The sequence below is a fragment of the Harpegnathos saltator genome, unplaced genomic scaffold (assembly GCF_003227715.2).
Source record: "Harpegnathos saltator strain DR-91 unplaced genomic scaffold, Hsal_v8.6 scaffold810, whole genome shotgun sequence".
Classification (NCBI taxonomy): domain Eukaryota; kingdom Metazoa; phylum Arthropoda; class Insecta; order Hymenoptera; family Formicidae; genus Harpegnathos; species Harpegnathos saltator.
In genome coordinates, this window is record NW_020230661.1 from 126,003 (window position 1) to 136,273 (window position 10,271).

Sequence of the window (10,271 nt, forward strand, 5' to 3'; positions counted from 1 at the left end):
CTTACAAGGGAACGGTTAGAGGTGTCCGTCACCGATTTGGATGGGCTTTGGATATGTTATAAAGCATCAAAAAATATTAGACTCATATTTTTTTATGTGCTTATCTCGAGGTTTAGAGATGAAATCACCCCTCGAAGAAAAAGGAGGTTTTCATTTTTAGCGAATACATCGAAAAATACGAGGCATATGAAAAAATGGTTTATATAAAAGTTGTAGAGAATTTTATATTCTTTGCAACTGTGTACTCAAATTTTGCAAAATTGCAAAATTTTGTTTACCCTCTCCTCTGTCCTCATTATTATCCTCGCAAATTTTTAAATTCTTATTAGAAATAAAATAAAGAGTATCAAATATCAAATTCATTCATGTATAACAATAGAAAATGGAAGCCATTAATTTGATTAATATAGAGATGATAACATGGAGTTATAAACGCTGCGCTATAGGTAGGCGCTTCTTACTTACGCTGTACTCGACATCTCTGTATTTTCTTTTGTATAAGCTGATAAAAACTCCTAATGATATATACAACGTATTAAATATCATGAACGTGAGTTTGTATACAGTTATTTCGTATCCAATAAAATAAGTACGAAATCAGTGGATAAATTCAAGAGTGGCTTAAAAGTCAAGACATGTCTATGAATTCTGTCCATAAATAGAATTGGTACAGCTTCCCTGAGCGATATACGTTATCGTGCACTTTGGTTACTGACGCACATCATTTGATACTGGTCGACCTCACTCTTTACACTTTGAAGGATTTACGTTTAAAACGCACTCGGCCTTGCGCTGCGACCGTGGTGCATGATAACACTATGATCTTATCTACAAGCAAATAAAAACTTAATTCTAATGATACACGTATCGTTTTATATACTATATAAATGTAAACAGATACGACTTTGCATATATAGCAACAGTGTCCTGTATGTACGGCTTCGCTGTTTATCGATGATTTCGCAACGTACGGGTTTCCTAAAGTACACATATGTTATATATAAGTAATTAGATTTGTTTAACGATACAATATGTATAAACGAGTAACAAACGACGTAAAGACGTCTAAAGGAACTGTAATATCTCACAAGTCAGTTTTGGACATTGTACTGTCTGGGTAGTAAATACATATTATAATTATTCTACATATTCATCACAAATATGGTGTTCATGAAAGAAATGTGTCATACAGAGCGATTTTTTACACCAAGTACAAATAATTATAGCAGTTTGGTCACAAATTTCACATTTTACTTTTGAATCGGTTTGGAAACAAAATTCGAATGGCGTTTGAAATTTTGTTGGTTTATTCTACATGTACATGGTTTATTCTACATGTACATATCCACTTTTAAACCACACATATTTAAATAAATTTTGAATTCTGGGTGATGAAAATTGGTGGTGCGTTAATGATGGTTGCAATTTTAATATATTATCTCTAATATGGAGACCAGTGCCAAATCTAACAACAGAACAACGTCAGGAAAATGTTTAATAAAATTTTTCCATAATCTAAAGCAGTATACATCTAGTGGTTATATTTTTTCCGTTGTACCAGCTGGAATGGTTAGGAAGACGATATGTGTTGCAGAATCTTGTCTAGTATCTGCAATTATATTAGGGCAATATCTACTCCATGAATCTCCATGAATAACAATACAGACTATGACCCAATATTCGGAAAAAATGTTTCTTTTAACACGTTTTTACATGATATGATGTTAGTTTGCCCGATAGTGAAGCCATAACAAAAAATATTAGGTGCTCTGAACATTTTTTCTTGGACTCTCGGACCAAATGTTCCTTTTATTTTTTTTTAATACTATAAAAAGCGACAATAATCTACCATCTGCGGAAATAGTCGGCTGAATAGTGTAACTATATGTGATTGTTGACATAAATTGTACAACAGATTCTACTCTTTTTACATCTTTATGTGCTAAAGTACGACCGGAATGAAATTCTAACTCAAATTCACTTTGATCAGAATTGTAAATATTTTCTATTCCACATACCGACCAATATAATATTTAACATTTTCAATAAATGTATCGCATTTCTTTTCTAAATCTTCTTTTGATAGCAGCGATTTTTTGTTACAAATTTAGTTATTTTACGAGATATAATATCATGTACCACTTTAAATCGTTTTACCCATGTGTCTGAAGCTATAAATCCTGCTACATTTTCCTCTTCTTGTGAGGGAGTAGCCCATCGCACTATATCGACATCATGAATGACCTTTATCAAGTGCTTCATTGAATCGAGCCAATGTGTATTCCGAAATTCGTCTTAACTTTTCATACCTGTTACCACCTGCTTCGATTTGTTCTTCCCATAGTCGTAATTGTCGTTCCGATTTAACTTTTCTGAACATATGTTTAACTCCTTCAATCAATCTTCGTTTAGACTTTCCACTTTTCCAGTATTCTACTGTTTCTCTCTCATAGTTAATTGATATTTTGTCAGAAGTACATCTAATTTCATCCGATAAGTAAACCTTTTCTTCATGTGGCTCAAATAAATCAATTTCTTCTTTTTCTGGAATCTCGTATGTGTTGTAATTATCTAATGTTTCTTCCTCTTCTATTACAACCTCTTTTTCGTTTCTAACTTCTTTAAGCATATTTTCTATTGTTTTTGTTACTTTTCGTTCTTCCGAGTTATTGGAGGTTATTGGAGAAAGTGGAAGATTCATTGCGGTAAATGTTTCATACAGTAACATTATTACATTATATGCATTAAATTGCATCATTCTGAAAAATAGATGATTCTTAAATATTTATTTCGAAATACATAAAAATATAAGATACATATCAAGATATACGTAAAATAGATAAAAATAAAACTTACTTGCGTAGTAAGTATTATGGAATGGTCTTTTTAGTTCCGTTCAGTTGTATATATACCATCTGTATATATACAACTGTTCTTCTCTCTCTTTTAATAGTAAAGATATAGTTTTAATGTAGCTTTCATCCTTATAAAGTCCACCTCGTGCAAGAGCTAAGTGATAATGATTTTGATAGGCGCATTGAATTTTGTGAGTTGATGGAAAGAATAGATGAAGATCCTAACTATCTGTCAAATATAGTCTTTTCAGATGAAGCAACATTTCAGTTAAATGGCTATGTTAATCGACATAATTGTAGATTCTGGTCAAATACAAATCCTAACTGGATTCAAGAAGCACATACGCAGTATCCACAAAAATTGAATGTTTGGGCAAGCATTTTGAAAAATGTTCTCATAGATCCATTCTTTATTAAAGGTAATCTAATAGCGATAAAATATGAGAATATGCTAAGAAATGAAATAGTTCCAGCGATACAAGCAATCACGAGTAACAACTTCTGGAATATATGATTTCAGCAAGATGATGCTGCGCCACATTACAGGAGGGATGTCCGTAATTATCTGAATACAGTATTTCCTCAACGACGGATAGGCAGAAGAGGACCTGTAGAATAGCCTCCTCGATCGCCAGATTTGTCACCTGTTGATTACTTTCTGTTGGGCTATTTAAGAGACAGAGTTTATATAAATACGTATCCACAAAACGAATCCACAAAATCTGGATGATTTACGAAATCGGATTCTTGATGAAGCTGCTATTATTCCTATTGATTACATTCAAAATGCCGTTTGATCTTTTTACGATAGGGTAGCTTTTTGTTAAACTGTTGATGGTGGACATTTTGAACAATTGCTATAAACCTTTCCAGTCTTGCCTTAGTTGGCTAGACAGTTTTGCCTTAGTTAGCTGGAAGTCTTGCCTTAGTTGGCTGGACAGTCTTGTCTTAGTTAACTGAACAGTTTCGCCTTAGCTGACTGGACAGTCCTGCCTTAGTTAGCAGGACAGTCTCGCTTTAGTTAGCTGAGCTATTGGCGATCTCGCCTTCGTGAGCTAGACATCTTACCATAAAAAGCTCGATAACTTCGAAATGACTTACTTAAAGTGGGTAAAGTGGGTAAGCTTTGAAAAAATCTGAAGATGTGCTATAATAACTTATCTTGTAACTCGCAAAACATTTAAAGAAAAACAATTAAGTTATAGTGTTTTGGAAAGTTCTCAAGATAAGCTACAAGAATATATAATAAAATATATAATAAAATATATAATAAAAAATAGAGGGTTTTATTTAAAAAATTTGAGATGACCTTGACAACGCTATTCAAGGTCATACTGATATTGCTATGTAATGCGTTACTTGAAATCCTACAACTTCTGTCTGAAACATTTTTTCATAAAGATTATATTTTTCGATATATTTCAGGGTCCCAGTATTTATTCCTCTCTTTATATATGATACGTATAAAACATGATATTACCAAGTTCGACATAAGCGACTATCTTTTCAATAACACGTATATAAATAAGAAGGTTTTGAATTTGATGAGAGATGAGAACAGTGGAGCCATAATGACGAAATTCGTCGGACTCAGAACGAAGATGTACAATATGCTAAAGGTAAACGGTAAAAAGAAGATGCTAAAAAGCAAAAAGCGTTAAGAGCAACATTATAACGTGAACTATGCAAATTTGATGATTATGCACCATGCCCCGAGAAAGACAATGAAGAGAGATAGCGTCAATCGTGCAAAAAATCAATGTTACACAAAGTATATATAGTACCCGAAACGAAACTTGCTCTAAGTCCGTAAAATGACAAGCGGTATATCTCTCCCGATTGTACTAATATACTACTATGGAGGACGTTATAATATACCGTTATAATACTTTATAATAAGTTAAGTTAAGACACGTGTATATTTTTAATTAAAACATGTTAAATGGGATAATACATTCATCTCACAAAAAATACATTGTTGTATATTTATTAAATAGAATAGTTCAATACGGTATTGTGTGATGTAGTTCGTAAAACCCCCCTCCCTCCTCAGCGATAAGTTTTCTCTGGAAATTCTCGAGCTTATTTCGAGTTTATTTTTTCAATATGAATATATTATAATATGCGAACACTATAAAAATATATTATAATATGCGAACACCATAAAAATATACAGGGTGTCCCATTTTAAATGAGCCAAGCAAAAATGTCAACAAATATGAAAGATACTAAGAAACGTTTCAAATAAAAGTTATAGAGTTTCAAAGGGGACATAAAACAATTATTTCGTTTTGTTTACAAATAGCGCCATTTTCCAGATATTCGCTAATTGTTATTTTTCTTAAAAGGAAACCTAAACTTTTTATTATATCACCTTTTTCTGCTGATTAATTTGAATAACTTTTGTTCGAAATATTTCCTTTTTTTTTGCTCAATATTTTTTTAGATATTTAAGGAAAACTTGATAACTTTTCAATATTTAACTTACGAGATTTCGCTAACTATTTGTCGGAAGAAAAAGTGCTACTAGACCTTTTTACTCTATTTGGTCCTAAGTATACAGTGTTCCATTTTAAAAAACGCACCTCGATAATTCTTCAACGAAGCATTTTCAGAAAATATATTTTGGTCAAAAGTTATATGATTTCAAAGGAGATATAAAACAGCTATACTATTTTATTTACAAATGGCACCACTTTCGAAATATTCACTCATCATTATTTTTCTTAAATGGAAGCCCTATTTTTTATTATATCTTCTTTTTCTACTAATTAATTTAAATAACTTTCGTCTGAAATTTTTTTATTTGCCTAATATGTTTTGAAATATTTGACTGAGTTATATTGTGTTGAGTACAAATTAATCATACACTTTGTTGTATCGTATATGTTGATGATATTTATTTTGAATACACAAAACTATACACGTGCGTACGTCAGGCATGCAGAACAACAGCAGGGCGGACAAGAAGAAGACACAGAGAAGGAGAAAAAGAAGGGCCGATTCACATGGGAGAGAGAGACAAGCCATTCGCATGAAACGCAAAACATAGAATTAGGACCAAATAAAATTATGGTAACTCTTAACGCGATATACGAAAATAATCTGTTTCGCCCTAACGGAGAAACACATTGATCAACTAAACATTATTTTCTCCAACAATATTTAAGGAACTTGATAACTTTTTCAACATTCAACTCACAATATCTCGCTAACTATTTGTCGGAAGAAAAAATGGTACTAGACTTATGTGCTCTATTTAATCTCAAGAATATATTGTTATAATAGCGCCCTGACTTTTGTTAACTTACTGATTTTTGAAAATTTCGAAATCATCAAATTAACGAAAATCAGGCCGCTATTGTAATAATATATTCTTGAGATCAAGTAGAGCAAAAAAGTCTGGTACTAATTTTTTTCCGATAAATAGTTAGAGAAATATCGTGAATTAAATTGAAAAAGTTATCAAGTTTTCCTTAAATATCTCAAAAAATATTAGACAAATAAAAAAATGTTCAGACAGAAGTTGTTTCAATTAATTGGTAGAAAAAGATGGTATAATAAAAAATTGGAGTTTCCATTTTTAGGAAAATAATCATCAATGAATATTTCTAAAATGGTGCCATTTGTATACAAAATATTGTAATAGAGTTGTTTTATGTCCCCTTTGAAATCATACAACTTTTTTCCGAAATCTTTTTGCTGAAAATGATTCGTTGAAGAATTATCGAAGAGCGTTTTTTAAAATGGGATTGTATATATTTACAATAGAGTGTGTCCTTACTTTTGATAATTTGATAACTGAAATTTCTAAAGATCGATAAGTTAACACGTTCGCGACGTTCGTTGAATCAATAAATCCATTGGTTCACTCTAAAGGACGCACGATTTTTTTTATTTTGCTATAATTGTCTGGTCGACAAACCATGTTGCTAGTACATAGATACATTTCTCATGTAGCCGTAGTTATGATATATAGAGATACACCGATATACACAGAGACTTTCAGAAGCAGTGTAATGCTTCATAGTGTGTGACCCACCGGTGGGTCACGATGTCGCGAACGTGTTAATAAAAGTCAGGGCGCTGTTGTGACAATATATTCTTGAAACCAAATAGAGTAAGAAAGTCCAGTACCACTTTTTCTTCTGACTAATAGTTAGCGAGATCGTAAGTTAAATGTTGAAAAAGTTACAAAATTTTCCTTAAGTATCTCAAAAAATTTTATCCAAATAAAAAAATGTGTCAGTTAAAAATTTTAAGGTGACCTTTCCTTGATGATGTTGTGCAAGATCATATCAGTAGTGCTATGTGATGTGTCATTTAAGCTTTACTACTTCCATATTTAACATTTTTTTTCTGTCTTGCATATTTTCAAAGTTATTCAAGAAGTCTGATCTTTTCCCCTACCTTATACAGAGTGCACGATTTATCTGAAGACATTGAAATATCTCGAGAACTATGCATTGGATAAAAAAAAGTGGTTAATGAAATTTGTTAGTCTCGAAGAGGGACATCCAATGATACCAAACTCGACCTCCCACCCCACCCCCTGGGGATGGGAGTTGGGGGCAACTTTGAAATCTTAAATGGAAACCCCCATTTTTTATTGCAGATACGGATTCTACGCCACAAAATATGTAAATTTTGTCCGAAACTTTTTTTTTGATTCGTGATAGATGGCGCTGTAATCGCAAAAAATTATATTTTCCGCAATTCTCCAGAAATGATCATTGGATTGAGAAATAAAAAATACCTGTTCAATATTTTTAAAGAACATAATAAAAGTTATTAAAAAGATAAGGTTTATCAACAAATGCCAACAACTCGTAAAAACATGGTAGAACGCATAAGAAACGCTTGCGCTGAAACTCCCGCAGATATGCTTCTATCCTGTGTACAGTCATTTGAAAAAAGGATCAATAAGTGTATTGAAGTTGAAGGTAAAAATTTCGAACACTTACTCTAATTAATTGAACAGTGAGAGGCAAGGGGACTCACATTAAAAAAGCACCCCGATCTGTGAGAGGCAAGGGGACTCACATTAAAAAAACACCCGAAGGGAACATAAAACTACTACGTCCTCGTCGTTGTTCCTGTGTAACGCTAAAAGTAGTTTCTCGGAAAAATTCAACGCTATCTATCACGAATGAAAAAAATTGTTTCAATAAAAATTTCACGTACAATCTAATTCTGCAATGAAAAATGTGGGTCCCCATTTAAGATTTGAACGTTATCACCCACCCTACCCCGAGAGGATGGGGGGGGAATAACTTTTATTATGTTCTTTAAAAATATTGAACAAGTATTTTTTATTTCTCAATCCAATGATCATTTCTGGAGAATTGCGGAAAATATAATTTTTTGCGATTACAGCGCCATCTATCACGAATCAAAAAAAAAGTTTCGGACAAAATTTACGTATTTTGTAGCATAGAATCCATATCTGCAATAAAAAATGGGGGTTTCCATTTAAGATTTCAAGGTTGCCCCCAACTCCCATCCCCAGGGGGTGGGGTGGGAGGTCGAGTTTGGTATCATTGGATGTCCCCCTTCGAGACTAACAACTTTCATTAACCACTTTTTTTTATCCAATGCATAGTTCTCGAGATATTTCAATGTCTTCAGATAAATCGTGCACCCTGTATATGTAACCGCCGAATTGATATGGAATATTCCTTGAACTATTATCGAGGTTCCTATAGAGTCAGATTTTGCATTCCGGCCGTCAAAAATTTATCATATATTAATAAAGCGTGTATCGTACGAAACATCGCAGCGAGTCCCGCGAAATACCATGTTACAAGAAAAAATATTTTACCTCTTTGCTGTCATATAATAGCACCAAATTGTTATAACATATTCCTCGATCTATCCCCGAGGTCTTTACAAAGCCAGATTTCGCAATCAGGCCGTTTAACATTTATCATATACAGGGTGTCCTATTTAACCTGACAAATCGTAATATCTGGAAAACTATATTTCGGATCAAAAAAAGTGGGTAATGAAATTTGTTCGTCTCGAAGGGGGACATCCAATGATATCAAACACGACCTTCCACCTCACTCCCGGGGGGTAGGGGTGGGGGGCAACTTTGAAATCTTAAATGGGAATCCCTATTTCTTTTTTGCAGATTCGGATTCTACGCTACAAAATACGTAAGTTTCGTCCGAAACTTTTTTTTTTATTCGTGATAGATGGCACTGTAATCGCAAAAAATTAGATTTTCTGCAATTCTCCAGAAATGATCATTGGATTGAAAAATAAAAAAATACCTGTTCAATATTTTTAAAAATATTTTTAAAAAACATAATAACAGTTATTCCTCCCCATACCCTCGGGGTAGGGTGGGTGGTAACGTTCAAATCTCAAATGAGAACCCACATTTTTCATTGCAGAATTAGATTTTACGTGAAGTTTTTATGGAAACAATTTTTTTCATTTTTTTCACTCACCTAAAACAAGCACCCCAATGGTGAGAGGCGAGGGGACTCATCTAAAACAAGCACCCCGATGGTGAGAGGCGAGGGGACTCACCTAAAACAAGCACCCCGATGATGAGAGGCGAGCAAATTTCATTATCCACTTTTTTTGATCCGACATGTAGTTTTCCAGATATTACGATTTGTCGGGTTAAATGGGACACCCTGTATAAAAGACTGTACCGGGCATTGCAGCATGTCACGCACAATACAATTTTGGAACATGAGAAATATTGCCTCGTTAATATATTACCATCAAATTGTTCGGCCGTATTCCTTGTATTATATCTAACGTCACTATAAAGCAGAGTTTTGATTATTAACATATATATATATTATAAGCGACTGTACGAGACAATAACAGGTAATGTTAACTCCTATAAGTAACTGTAGGAACCATTAAAGTTGTTGTAATGTTAGAAGTTTATTAATGAATTTATTTTTATTTCTTATATTTCAGGACCGATTTTGTAAATATATATATAGGGTGCTAAATTTCAAACGTAACAGGTAAGAAATCTCAAAAACTATGAAAGATATTAAAAAAAGCTAAAACACGTGTTCCATGATTTCGAACGGGAAAGAGAACGGCATTATCAGTTTTTTATTTGGAAGGCATTTTCAAAGTTGGTTGAAGGTCAACTTAATTTTTTTAAGTCGGAAGCCCAATTTTTTATTATATCTTCTTTTTCTACCAATTAATTTGAACAACTTTTGTCTGAAACATTTTTTTATTTGCCTAATATTTTTTGAAATATTTAATATTTAATCTCATTTTGTACAATGCTATTATACGTGATCCGCTCCGACGCTTCATACATCTTCATTTATTTATGATACATTTTTCACGGCCTGACTGCAAAATCTGGCTCTGTAGGTTTCTCGGGTTCAAAGAAGATGCTATAACAATTTGGAGGTTAAATATATCGTCAAC